Source organism: Streptopelia decaocto, assembly GCF_964273445.1.
Source record: "Streptopelia decaocto genome assembly, chromosome: 7".
In the NCBI taxonomy this organism is placed as follows: domain Eukaryota; kingdom Metazoa; phylum Chordata; class Aves; order Columbiformes; family Columbidae; genus Streptopelia; species Streptopelia decaocto.
In genome coordinates, this window is record NC_138661.1 from 58,126,947 (window position 1) to 58,139,531 (window position 12,585).

General features: G+C 37.6%; 1 long non-coding RNA gene across 2 annotated transcripts in view; it reads left to right on the forward strand.

Moving 5' to 3' along the window:
* The first annotated feature begins 298 nt into the window (after window positions 1–298).
* The window catches only part of LOC309442183, a 249,176-nt gene continuing 236,889 nt past the window's right edge, over window positions 299–12,585 (forward strand). Inside the window, exons 1-2 of one of the 2 annotated variants that reach the window (XR_014184557.1) lie at window positions 299–420; window positions 740–838. This is a non-coding gene — a long non-coding RNA (uncharacterized lncRNA). Of the gene's footprint in view, window positions 421–739; window positions 839–12,585 lie in introns of those variants that run through there. The other variant, XR_014184558.1, reaches the window with a different exon arrangement.

The window sequence follows — 12,585 nt, forward strand, 5'->3', positions numbered from 1 at the left end:
TAAGCAAGACTGTACAATCCTCTCTCGAGCAACTAGAATTGCCTTCAGATTACATTTGGAACTATATCAGAGGGCAGTCACCTGAGATTTTGGACTTCAGTAATCCAGAGATTAAAAACAGCAGTCTATGCGACAGTGTGAACAAATCTTACTGATAAATAGCATATGATTACCCAGCAGGTGGGAGATGTAAATCAGTAGCCTGGAGAGAATCGGGAGATCTGAGAATGGCAGAGGGGTGTACACTCAAGCGCCTGGCCTCTGCAGCAGAGTTCCAGGAAACCTGACCTTGGGTTATTTTGGATGCTGGCTGACAGAAGCCTTCTCTCCGCTGGCTGAGCACTGTGGCTGAAGAAATTTGCATTCCTACTTTTTGCATTTTATCCTACTGGCTTTATTAGACAGGATTGATGAGAGCAGGTGAGACTGAAATCCCATTGTGTAAGCTCCCTTGCTGGCATGCAGAGATTTCTCGGTCCCTCACAAGAAGTATTTGGTAGGTAGACCTTGGGAAGTGTTCCTTCAGGGTTCTAAAAACAGTTTGTTCTTTTGTAAATACACCTCTTTTTCCCTTCCCCCCTTCACTGAGATAAAATAATGCTCTGATTGTACATTCTCTCTAATCCTTCTGTGACTTCACTTGTATAGATATGGAGGGATCTGTATCTTGAATAGAAGCATCCTCTGCAACACCAATGTGTTTTCGTTGATACTGATTTTTTTTTTTTCTTTTGCCTAGGAAAAAGCAAAAGCACATAAAGTAGAAGAGATTAAGTGAGCACGACAGAAGAACAACTTTATGCTGTTGACTACTTAACAGCAGGTTTGATAAGAGCAGGTAAGGACGATTTTTTTTGAGTCAGTTATAAGTTTTACTTAATGTAGCCACTAGAAGACTTGATGACTCTATAACCCTTTTTATATAGTGTGGTTTTAGCTGTGCAGTTTTCCTTTCTTCTGTGAGGGTAACCAGGAAAGCAGGTTTCTTTTCTTTTGTCTTTAGGTTTGATTCTGAATAAGGCAGTGAACAACTGTGGTCTTGGTGTAATTTCCTGCTGTCACTTTCCCAATACTATCTTCATCTCAGCCTGCAGAATAAGAAAGTGAGACTGGAAGTGACTCTTTGGATCACAGAAACCCCCTCTGTGCTGTAGCAGGCATTACATCTTATAAATCCCATGAAACCCAACCATACTCAGTCTTGGAACTACTTCTTCATCCACCTACCTGCACTGAGATATCCTATTTTAAAAATGGTGTGCATGAACTTCAAAGGCCTCAGCTCTGCTCTCTGCCAGCAGAGAAGGCCACTCTTTCCCTTCTCTAACAGCACTACTGCTAAGTAACATTTTTTTTTGACTGATAAAATGTGTGATATACACATGAAAATGTGGTATGTAGGTATTTGTTTCTTTCCAGTTACTCCTGCAAGAATGCTGTTCTGGGAGCCCACAGATCAGAAACCCAAATTCTTTGTCCAGTCTTCCTGGCTAGTCAGCCTGTGCTTGCAAGGTAGTTATCCAGTTTGCAGACTTGATCATGCAGTTTCTTGGGTTGGCAAAACCCTTCTGGGGAGGTTTGTTTAAAGCTTTATTTAAGCTATGTCTAAGATTGCTCTCTTAGCTGAGTTATGGGAATGTAGAGGCAATTATTTTGTCGATATGTATTCTGTAAACGATGTAAGAATAGGATGGAAGATCCCAATTGCTGAATGATACTATAGTAGGTGAAGAAATGCTTGTCTTTCCTGAGTATTACAGGCTGAGACTGATAACAAAAGCCTTGTAAAGAGAGATATTTAGGACAACTCAGTTGTGTGTTTAAAGTCAGCATTACAGAATTCTTCTCATCCATAGGGAGGATTTAGAATGCATTGAAAAGTAGTGTTAATGTCTCTGTGATAGCTTTTCTAATTTAGTGGGAAAATAAACCAAAACCAAAACAAAATTTCAAGAATGATTCTATGATTTTGTTAAAGGAAACAGCATGAGCCAAACCTATGTCTTCTGGCCAGAAACAGGAAAGAGAAAAATCTCCTTAGAATTTCTGTTTTCCAGCTGTTTTCTGTTTCAGATAGTCTTCAGTGTTTATCTGAAATGAAATTCTAAACATGTAGAAGATTGTCCATCCTTAGCCATGTTATTAAATTGTTCTCAGTTGTATCTGATTTCCTGGACTGATATAACAATCTGAATTGATTCCATAATTTGTGACTAATATTATAACCAAAGCGGATTGCTTTCTTTTTAATTTTTAAAATTAAGGTTTAAATAGATTCCATCTTCATCTGATATTCTAAGGATTTATTATGGGCCTCTGACAAGGGAAACGATATGGATGTTTTAGAGAAATACAACATAAACCACATAGTTTCAGAAATACCTGTCTAGGACTCTATTGTTTTGATTCATGTTCTCATAATGATGGAGTTGCTCAGGGGAGATGTTACTGATGAGGTAGGGTGGAGCCCTTTCACATATTTCTTGGAGTTGCTTGTTGGTGCTTTCAGGTCACAGATGCACAAATTACTGCTTTTGGTAGGGCTCTGGCAAAGACAGTTTGGTCTAAGTGCATAGAAGGGTGATGTTTAATCCTGTAAATGGGACTGTGTGCTTCAAAAATTATAATATGGCTGCTTAGGTCTTAGGGACTGAGGAAACCTCCTCTGCGTCCAGCCATTCATCTACACCTTTGTAACAGAATTGCAGATCATCTTAATAATCCTCTCTTTTATCCTAATATCAAATACTGGACATTGCTTCTACATTCACAGAGCCTGTCAGCAGTATTTGATATTTTTGCCTGCAAGGGTAGCAGCTGTAGACGGGGTTTTTTGAGGGTGGGTTACAGAGTCTGTTCCTGCGTTATTCCACCACATGATGTCCTCCTAACCTAGGTTAGAATCATCAAATGCATTCACTCCAATTTCAACCGTAAAATTCTGTAACATTCAGACATCTTTTTTATACAATGTATCAACCTTGTAACAGACTATTACTCTAATCAGACGGCTCTATGTTTTTTTTTTTTTGGTTGCTTTATATGAATTGTGAACAGTTCTTCTGAGTCTGAGCATTATAAATACAGTCTTACAAATACCTGAAGCATTTTCATTTTCTTCTACTGTACTGAACAATAATCCAGTTTATTGTTATTGGTACTGCTCACTACTTTGTACAAATATTTTGTGCTAGTTGTGTATTTCTTGCACCAAGGCACAATTTGAATTTCGCACACATTATGTGGGAGTTGTAATTAATCTTTTCATGAATAAATGGCTTTGAATAAAATTTCTAGTATTTGTATTTGAGGTATGGCACAAATACAGACTTCAAATTTAGATACAGCATAGTACTTGTCCTTTAATTTGTGCCATGTTATTTTTTGCTGTAAGGAATTTTTTTGTCAAAACTGAGTCTGCTTTGTAATGCTGATGTAGCTTGTTTTTTTGTACATAGGACTTCATGAATGCTAGTTTTCTGCTGGTTCATAAAAGTAGAGGGATAACCACCTCTGGTTCCAAATAAAGGAAAATATTTGAACTAAAGAAGAATCTCAGCAGCCTTAGGAATGCTGGTGATGGTGCGGACACCTGCGCGCACTGGGGGTCTGTGGTGCACTTGGTGCAGCGCACAGCTGAGCATTGACTCCCCCAGCTGTGTCACAGGGCTCCAGTCTAGTGCTTCAGAATATTAACCAAAAAAAGGTTTTTAAAACCAACCACCTGCTTTGTTTGCAGCAGTCTTGGCAGATCTATTTTTCCTCCATACTTTATCGGTGTGTACCTGTGTGTATGCGTCGGTTTGACTGAAAATGAGTTAATTGTCTTCATACCATTAGAAACCTTTCTTTTTTGTAGCTAGCACCATCAGTGTTTGAATTTAGTTTGAGAACAAGAAGATAACAGCCCAGACAGAGTTAATATTTTCAGTTGTTGTTGTCAGCCAAGGACTTTTTCTGAGCGCTCTGCCCACAGGTGTGAGGCAGCTGGAAAGGGGAGCAGGGATGGGGCAGAGCTTGACTCACATCCAGACTGATTGATAAGAATATTCCATCCCATTAGCGTCATGCTTCGTATTTAAGGAGTGTTGGGATCTTCCAGTTAGCTCTTGGAGCCAGGATGGAGACCTGTTTGGAACACTTCTGTTCGAGACTTTCTTTAGTTTGGCCTTTTTTTCCATCCTGCTGTTTTGCAGAGGCCTCTGGTCCTTCCTGCCCTTTTTTTTTGCCTCTTTTCTCTCTCTGGAATTGGGTGTTTGGGACCAGGAGCTGCTTCCTGGGGCTGCGTGCTTGGTGTGGACGGAGTTTATGAGGAATTACATTGAGTATATTTTATTTTATATTCTATTTCTATTTTATATATATTTATTCTTAGTAGTATATTAGTGTTATTTATTTTATTAAACTGTGTTTATCTCAATCCACAAGTTTCTCCCTTCCCTTTCGAATCTCTCCCCAATTTGGGGGCGGGAGGGAGGAGTGAGTGAGCAGCTCTCATGGTTTTATTGCTCGCTTGGGTTAAACTACGACAGTATATTAATGTATGTGCATAGATATGTCTTTCTCACCATATAGAAACCAACAGAGATACAAGGAAAACTTTACCTCTTCTTGCTCCTCTGATCTTTTACTATGGTATGGATTTGCATTGAGCGTAAACAATTTATAATAACACATGTTTTACAAGGTGCTGGGTAGTAGCAAAAGGAAAATTTTCAATACAAATATCTAAATTTTTGTAAATTTACTATGTCCACTAAATAAGACACTGAGACATATGTGACATTGCAGGGCTTTCTTGAGATATGGAACTTAAGTTTGACGCAAACTTCAATTTAGAATCTTTGAATGAACCCATTCTTGAGTTTAAAAAGGAGGAAAATGGTTATACAGAATAATATTAGGGGAAAAAAAAGGAACTGTTTTCCATGGAATACTCAGTAATTGGTCCATCCCACTCTCCTAAATGCACCCAGTACTATTTAAAGTAATTATACTAATCACCACAGTATTTAGGCACAGATTACATTAATGAAGTAAAATGAAAATGCTATTTTAGCATGCCAGTGAAATCTGCTTTGACAAGTTAATCCAGTATTTATTTAATTAAACAATGGCAATAAAATATTTAATTGCACTTTAAGGTTTCTATTTCTGTCATCCAACTAGTCAAAAAATTCACAACTCCATGTATGTCAAGCAATGGAGATGCCTCAAGCACATCCAATATCACTGTGTTTTATTAATTAATGAAAGAAACTGAGCTGCAATGTGCACAGGTATAAATAGTTAATTATTTAATTCCCTTTCTGCTATATGAGGCTGAAGCAAAAGGAAAATATCCCTCTCCTTCTCTAACGTGGCCATGTTTGTTTCTGAGGAATGTTAATCAGCTTCTAGTGCCAGTAGGCTACAATCACCAGCTACTAATTAGTTTTAGATAATGATATTGGTAATGAGCCTCCAGTTCCTCAGAGGCAGTACACCGAGCTTGACTCAGATTTATTCATTTATTTATTGAGAATGTTACTGTGACAAGCAACCCGAACAGTTTGAGCATGTTTAACACCAAATATTTTCCTTAAAATGAATGGTATCAGCATAGCATTTTTTAGAGGTTATGCTGAAATAACAGCTGGTTTTAAATTAGCTTTCCATTAAAAATGATAGTATTTATCTCCTTTTTAGTCCAGTTGTTTGATTATTCTCTTGGACATCGTTACTACTCAGGCAGTTATCTAATCCCTTGAGGTAAGAACACTTAATTGGGGAAGATTTTAAAATGAGCTTCCTGTTGCTTTAGATGAGACACATACCTCCTAGAGAGATAATGTAAAAAAAATGATCTTACACTGTTATTTTTACAGGACATAAAATTATCTGGTTTGTAATCAGGTAGGTACTCCACGAGCAAGGTTGGAATGTGTTGGAGTTGCCAGCTGTGAGGTGTAGAGAGAGTAATTTGGTGTTCACTCCATGTAGAGCTGTCATTACAATTGTTAGATGTGGGGTTATTTTGTACGTTCCAAAAAGTTATCCTCAAAATACTTTTCCTTGTTATGGCATAGAGAGAATATCATTATCCAGCAGATGATAACAGGTGTTGTGGAATGATTTGAAGCCTGGAGCTGCAGTAGGGAAGCAGAAGTGAGACATTTTTGCACTAGAGGATCTCAGTTTAGTGCCACCTTTCTCCCTGGTAAGTTTACCTTGGAGGAGAATTGTGTTTGATATGCTTAATTTAAATTGAAATTTTAAAAAATTGCATGATTAATTTTGAATTTCTAACCTTTTGATGAGGAGGAGATTTAAATGAAGGCTTCATAAATTAAGCATGAAATTGGAAGTGGTATTAACAGCACTCGGTACTGCTACTCACTGTATGGGAATTCTGTGGTAAGTGGCAGTGATATAGCTCTGCAAATGTTAGTACAGAAGAATTACAGCTTTTTCTGAGTATATGAAGTATCCAGCTTTTAAATTTCAGAATATACTATATCCTCTGTTTGGAAGAATTGCAAATGGAAAAAGCTTGGATTTTTTTCTGTCCCTTTACTGAAAAAGAAAGTAGATGACCTAGTCAGTTGTCTGTATTGTTACTAATGTCGGGCTACATACTACTGTGCTCTCTGGCATGCTGGCAAATACATGTTTATCTAAAGAACAGCTCTACTTCCAAATTAAAAAATATACATTCTGAATGCTGCAGCATCATAATTGGCCCTGCTGAAGACTAAGGATATCAGGATATATCAGTTACAAAGAAAACACAGGTTCTATGTAAATGTCAGCCTAGGTTCTCATAGCATTTGGGTTGGCTATGTCACAGAATCACAGAATCGACTGGGCTGGAAAAGACCTCAGAGATCATCAAGTCCAACCCTTGGTCCAACTCCAGTCTATTTACTAGATCATGGCACTAAGTGCCATGTCGAATCTCAGTTTAAAAACCTCCAGGGATGGTGAGTCCACCACCTCCCTGGGCAGCCATTCCAATGCCTGACCACTCTCTCTGTCCTTCTCCTCTGCTCACAAGCTGTACTCTGCCTGAAATTTGTTTTAAAATATTATTTCCTTCTATTAGGATTGTAGAAAGGTTTTATATTTTCTTTAATGTGGTGGAGGACAAATCTATTCAAATCATTATATTTTATAAAACCAAAGCTGTCTACAGTAGGTGAAATTGTATTTGAGGAATAACCTTCTCCATAATTTTACCAGGCACTGAAGTGAGACTGACAGGGCGGTAATTACCAGGGTCTTTCTTCTTACCCTTCTTGAAAATCTGGACAACATTTGCCAGTTCCCAATTGACCGGGACCTCTCTGGACTCCCAAGACCATTGAAAAATAATGGAGAGAGGTCCTGCAATAATCAGCCAGCTCTTTTGGTACCGTGGGATGAATCCAATTGGGCCCAGTAGACTTATGAGCAGCAAGTCTCAAACGAGTTCCCAGTTGGCTGGGAGTTTATTATCCCTCCAGTCACCATCTTCCAACACAAGGCTCTGGAGGTCCCAGGGCCCATCATCACTGTTAAAGAGAAAGGCAAAAAAGGCTTTACATGTCTCTGCTTTGTCTACATCTATATTTGTGAGGGGACTGACCTCATCAAGGAACAGACTAATGTTATCTCTGATCCTCCTTTTGAGGAAAGAAAGTAAATGCGTAATATTGGGAAATCCAAGTATGGGGGTAAAATGAGAAGACAAAAGGAGATGAGATCAAAATAAAGCAGTTTGATTCTACTCCCAAGGGTCCGCTAAGTCTCCCTTTTTGTTTTATAAGCACATAATGCACATGGACATTTTTTCTCTTTGCGCCACACCAATTTTCTGCTTCTTTTTATCATAGAAATGTGAAGTGATTGCAGCTTACCAAGGTCGCAATAAGTGTGTACTTGTTTGGTGAAAAGCTGATGTTTTATCATTTAGGCATGCTGCATCGTTGTGTGTCACACAACATCACCCACAAGGAGGTTATGATGTGCTTAAATGACAAATGCATCACTCTTTGCCAAACCCCTCACGACTTGAATTTCTATATTTGTTTGGCAAAACCCCTTAATGATGGTTATTTATATTTCAAGTCTTCTGTCATATTCAATTCTTTTCAGCCTGTCTGCTGTATGACAAATATAGATCACAAACTTATCAGTCAGGCAAAGAAAAGAATGTTTTACAGCCCTTTAATTATTTGGAAAGAAGAAAAATGTTACTTTGCACACATTTGTCAGTGAACTTCTCAAGATAAAGTTGTCTTTGAAGTCTGAGAAGTATGATAGACCAATGTAGTAGCAAGTACTGCTACTTGGAGGAATTCTGCTGATATTTCTTGTAAAGAACCTATTTGACTCATAAACTTGCTTTGCTTTTTTATTAGCTACCTAAAGGTATGAGGCATTCCTTTTTTAAACCTTCTTGTTCTAGAGAACTGAATGAACCAGATTTACAAAGCTTGCAATAATTTGTCTTGTTCTTTTGTTATTTCAGTCAATGCATGAATTTTAGTAGAACTACTTAAGTCAGAGCTCTGCTTATGACATCTCTGTTTGTTTCAGTGGGAAATTAAAAAAAGTTAGTGTAGCCAGGAGCACATTTTATAAATATGAAAAGACAAAGGAATTAATAGATTGCTAGTCACATGAACAAACCCTTCATCTTTGTATCCAAAGAACATTATGTAACATACAGAAAAGTAAGATTTCCATTTGAAGATTTTCTAATGATAAGAAGTGAAACTATTATTGAGATTTAAAAATTGTTCATATGAATAAGCGTGAGTGTCACGAGGATGGAGCCAGGCTCTTCTCGGTGACAGCCAGTGATAGGACAAGGGGTAATGGGTTCAAACTGGAACGCAAGAGGTTCCACTTAAATTTGAGAAGAAACTTCTTCACAGTGAGGGTGACAGACACTGGAACAGGCTGCCCAGGGGGGTTGTGGAGTCTCCTTCTCTGGAGACATTCAAACCCACCTGGACGCCTTCCTGTGTAACCTCATCTGGGTGTTCCTGCTCCGGCAGGGGGATTGGACTGGATGATCTTTAGAGGTCCCTTCCAATCCCTAACATTCATTAGGTAAAGCTTGCACTCATGCTGAAATTGCTGAAATGTCTTCAGTGACTTTAGCAAGACAAAAGGGAACACTTCGGTTTTGGAAACTGAAGGCTGGGATTTTAATAACAATTTTCCTCTAAAGATTTTCAGTTTCACTGTTGTTGGGATGAGCAGATCTTTAGCTACCATTGAATTGAACTCTGAATTTTATTTGAAAAATTTCCATGCAGATCTAAGTTTTGATACATCAATCGAAGCAACTGTTTTGCCAGAAAACTTGTTGTTTAGCCCTAGATTCCCAAATTTGACAGCTATTTTCTGCAATCATGTAACATAACCTTTTTATTTTTTATTTTAGTTTGTTGAGTCTATCTTCCTGATAAAGAAGTAACTTAGCTATTTACTACTGTTCCTAAATGTGGCTTTAAAACTTCTTTTAATTTATTTTGGTGTCTAAGAACATTTATTTTATCTTATAGGAAACAAATGGAAAAAAAATCACTTTCTCATACATATTTTGAGTAAATTTCAGGTCTCTTAGTCTTTGTATGTGAACATCCCGAATGGCAGATGTCATACAACATGAGATATTACACTTGTTTAAATGAGAAAGGCACAATAAAAATGAATGAATTAATCCAATTTAAGGCCAAGAGAGTAGAACTCAATGATTATCTGTAACTTTTTTGTAATATGTCCCAAAGTGCTGTGATAGCTACGTGACATACTCTCAGTTAAGGGCAGTTTTCTGCAACCTTATTTGAAACGTTTTGAAATAAAGTTTTAGAGTAGCTGAAATGTAAACGGGTAAATTTCATTTGACAGTTCAGTCTGGAAGATACATAAATGTTCAAGCTCAAACTCAAGTGTACTTGTACTTTTGTCCAAGTTTATGCCATAGCACGTATCTGAGTTTTTTATGGACCTGTGAAGGAAACTAATTTGTCAAAGCATCCGCTGTTCTTCAGCTCCTTCCCAGGCTTGTGTGGCAACTTTTCTTCTTTCTTCCCTCTGTCTTTTGTAAATGTTAATAGTAGTATTCTCTTGCCTCAATCTTTATACCCTAGGAGTTGCAGAGATTGGAATGAAGAGTTGTAAAAATAGCTTTGCTTGACTACCACTTAAAAAAACAAACCAAAAAACCAACAAAACCACATTAAAAGAAAAGAAAAAATACATATTTTCACCTTAGCAGTTAACTGAGTGGCTAACTAAATTGGGACTTTGGAAAATACGGCTTGCTTACCTCCTTTCTCAAGAAGATAAAGTTAGTTTTTTCAGAGTACGGCCCTTGTACAAATTTCCACTTCATACACCCATTATCCTTTATTTCAGGAACTCCTGATATTTCAAGTTGGTTTTCATGCTAGAAATGTTCTGAAATCTTCTGACCATTTTCCTGAAATTAGTTTGTCGAAGTCAGAATTTGAGCTTTTTGATTTTGGGAAGTATGTGGGTGTCTGTCACTAATATGCGTATCACGTATAGAGCACTAGCATGAAATGTGGGAGATCTAGGTTTAAATCTCTGTTCTTCTTGGTTCAGAGCAGTTTATCCTGCATTACCTGGAGTCAGGCAGAGCATGGACTTGAATATGAATCACCTGTTTCAAACCATGCCATTAGACAGGTTTATCAAGCTGGAGCACAAGTGTATGTGAATATAGACATATGTATGCCTCTCCTATAGGATATCCCTGTGCAAAGAATGCAGTTCAAAACAACATCTTGGGCTAAAATTTAATGTAATCAAAAATGCTCTGTCCATGTCTATGCATATAAATAGCAAATAATTAGTTATACTCAGAATAACTCGTTAAAATTCCATTTAAAGCCATTAAGGGTAATCTGGGAATTTAAAAGGTCATTATCAAGCAATTAGTTTGCTTTCTATTGAATATTGGATTTAAAAAAAAATGCATCTAGAAGGGAAAATGGCAGTGGAAAAAACTTTCAGATCAAGCAACAAAAATAAATAAATACATAGACTTGATGTCTAGTGAAAGAACCCTCCAGAAAAGCAGATAGTAATTTCTAAAAGTGGGCTTTCTTGCTAACAGTCTCTTCTTCCCCCCCGACTTAGCTCTGCATGAAAGTTGTATTTCTGTCACTTTTACCACTTCCACTGTGGCTGCATCACAGAAGACCAAATTATTTCCTGAGTGATGAAACGGGGTGGAAATTACTAATTACTTGAAAGATAAACGCTGTATTCAAATGCCAGTTACCAAGTCCAGCATTCTTTGCTGGAATGAAGGATTATGTCTGGAACTCCCTATTTCTCACCATCATAATCGTGCAGAGTAGTGCGTGCTTTGCAACGTCTGCACAGTAAAAGCCTCCCAAACAGTGGCTGATTTCCTTAACTTGATTTTTTTTTAGTAAAATAATTAGCAGGAAATATATTGATATTTTAATTGTATGAACCTTAGAATTATGGCAGTCAGATGTCTGAGAGAGTACAATATCACAGGGATCAGCCATTTCAGTGTCTCTGGAGACTCACTTCATGTATCCCAGGAGTTACTTTTTCATGCTTGGGGATAATAGAAAAAATAAACCAATGCTTTAATTCAGGAACACATTTTGATGGTAATTTGAGTAACAATACGATGTTATTTAGCAAACATTATAATGTGGCTTGGGTACTAAATGTGGTAAGAAAATAAATAGAAATTAAACAGTTAAATACTGATAGTGCTTTTATCTCGCCTTACTATTTTAAAGATTAGTTTAATCTTGTGCTGAAATCCTGGTCTCATTCTTCTCCAAATTTTGCTTATTAAAACACTTCAATTCTCTAAATGTTACTGCCTTGTAGTCTTCAGTTATGTATGAATATTTTCACTGGTGTGTTCACAGAATAGCATAGCAATCTACTCCATTAAAATTTGTAAGAGTTTCTGTCTGTAGAAATTGCTGGAAGTCCTTGTTGTGAGATAAAGAACACTCTACCTGACACTTGGACTGAATTCAACTGATCATTTGGATTTTCAGTCTTATCGTTTGTCATGAAATCATTAAAACATCAACATCTTTCCCAGGTATTTTACTCTTCTTTAATTAGTCTTGTGCTGCCATGATGGCTGTGAGTGAAGGCCAGTGCTCCCTCTTGATGATGTCTCATCATTGCCATGGCCAGCAGACACACTCCAGTTTTCATTCTTGAGAACTGGCTGCCTGGCTCAGTGTTGTCTCTAGCAGCCCTTGGTCACTGATTGTGTTTTTTGCTTTTATTCCAGTTATTTCCAACTTGTCTTTAATGTTTAATCCTCAGGGAGGATGAGAGAAGGAGCTGGCAAGTTAGTTGGAAGGGGGAGGCAGCCGTTTAAATTTTTAATTCTTGGGAAAGGGAATTGCTGTAGCTGTGAAGTAGGGAATCCTGTTAATAGCTTTAACTTGACATCTTGGCCACTGAGATCAAATAGATGAGTAGTATAATACTTTTCCCTCTTCAGTGATCCCAAGGAGGCAAGTTATGTTTCAGTGAACCTGTATCTGGGAGCAGGGAAGTGTGGGCTGTCCCATG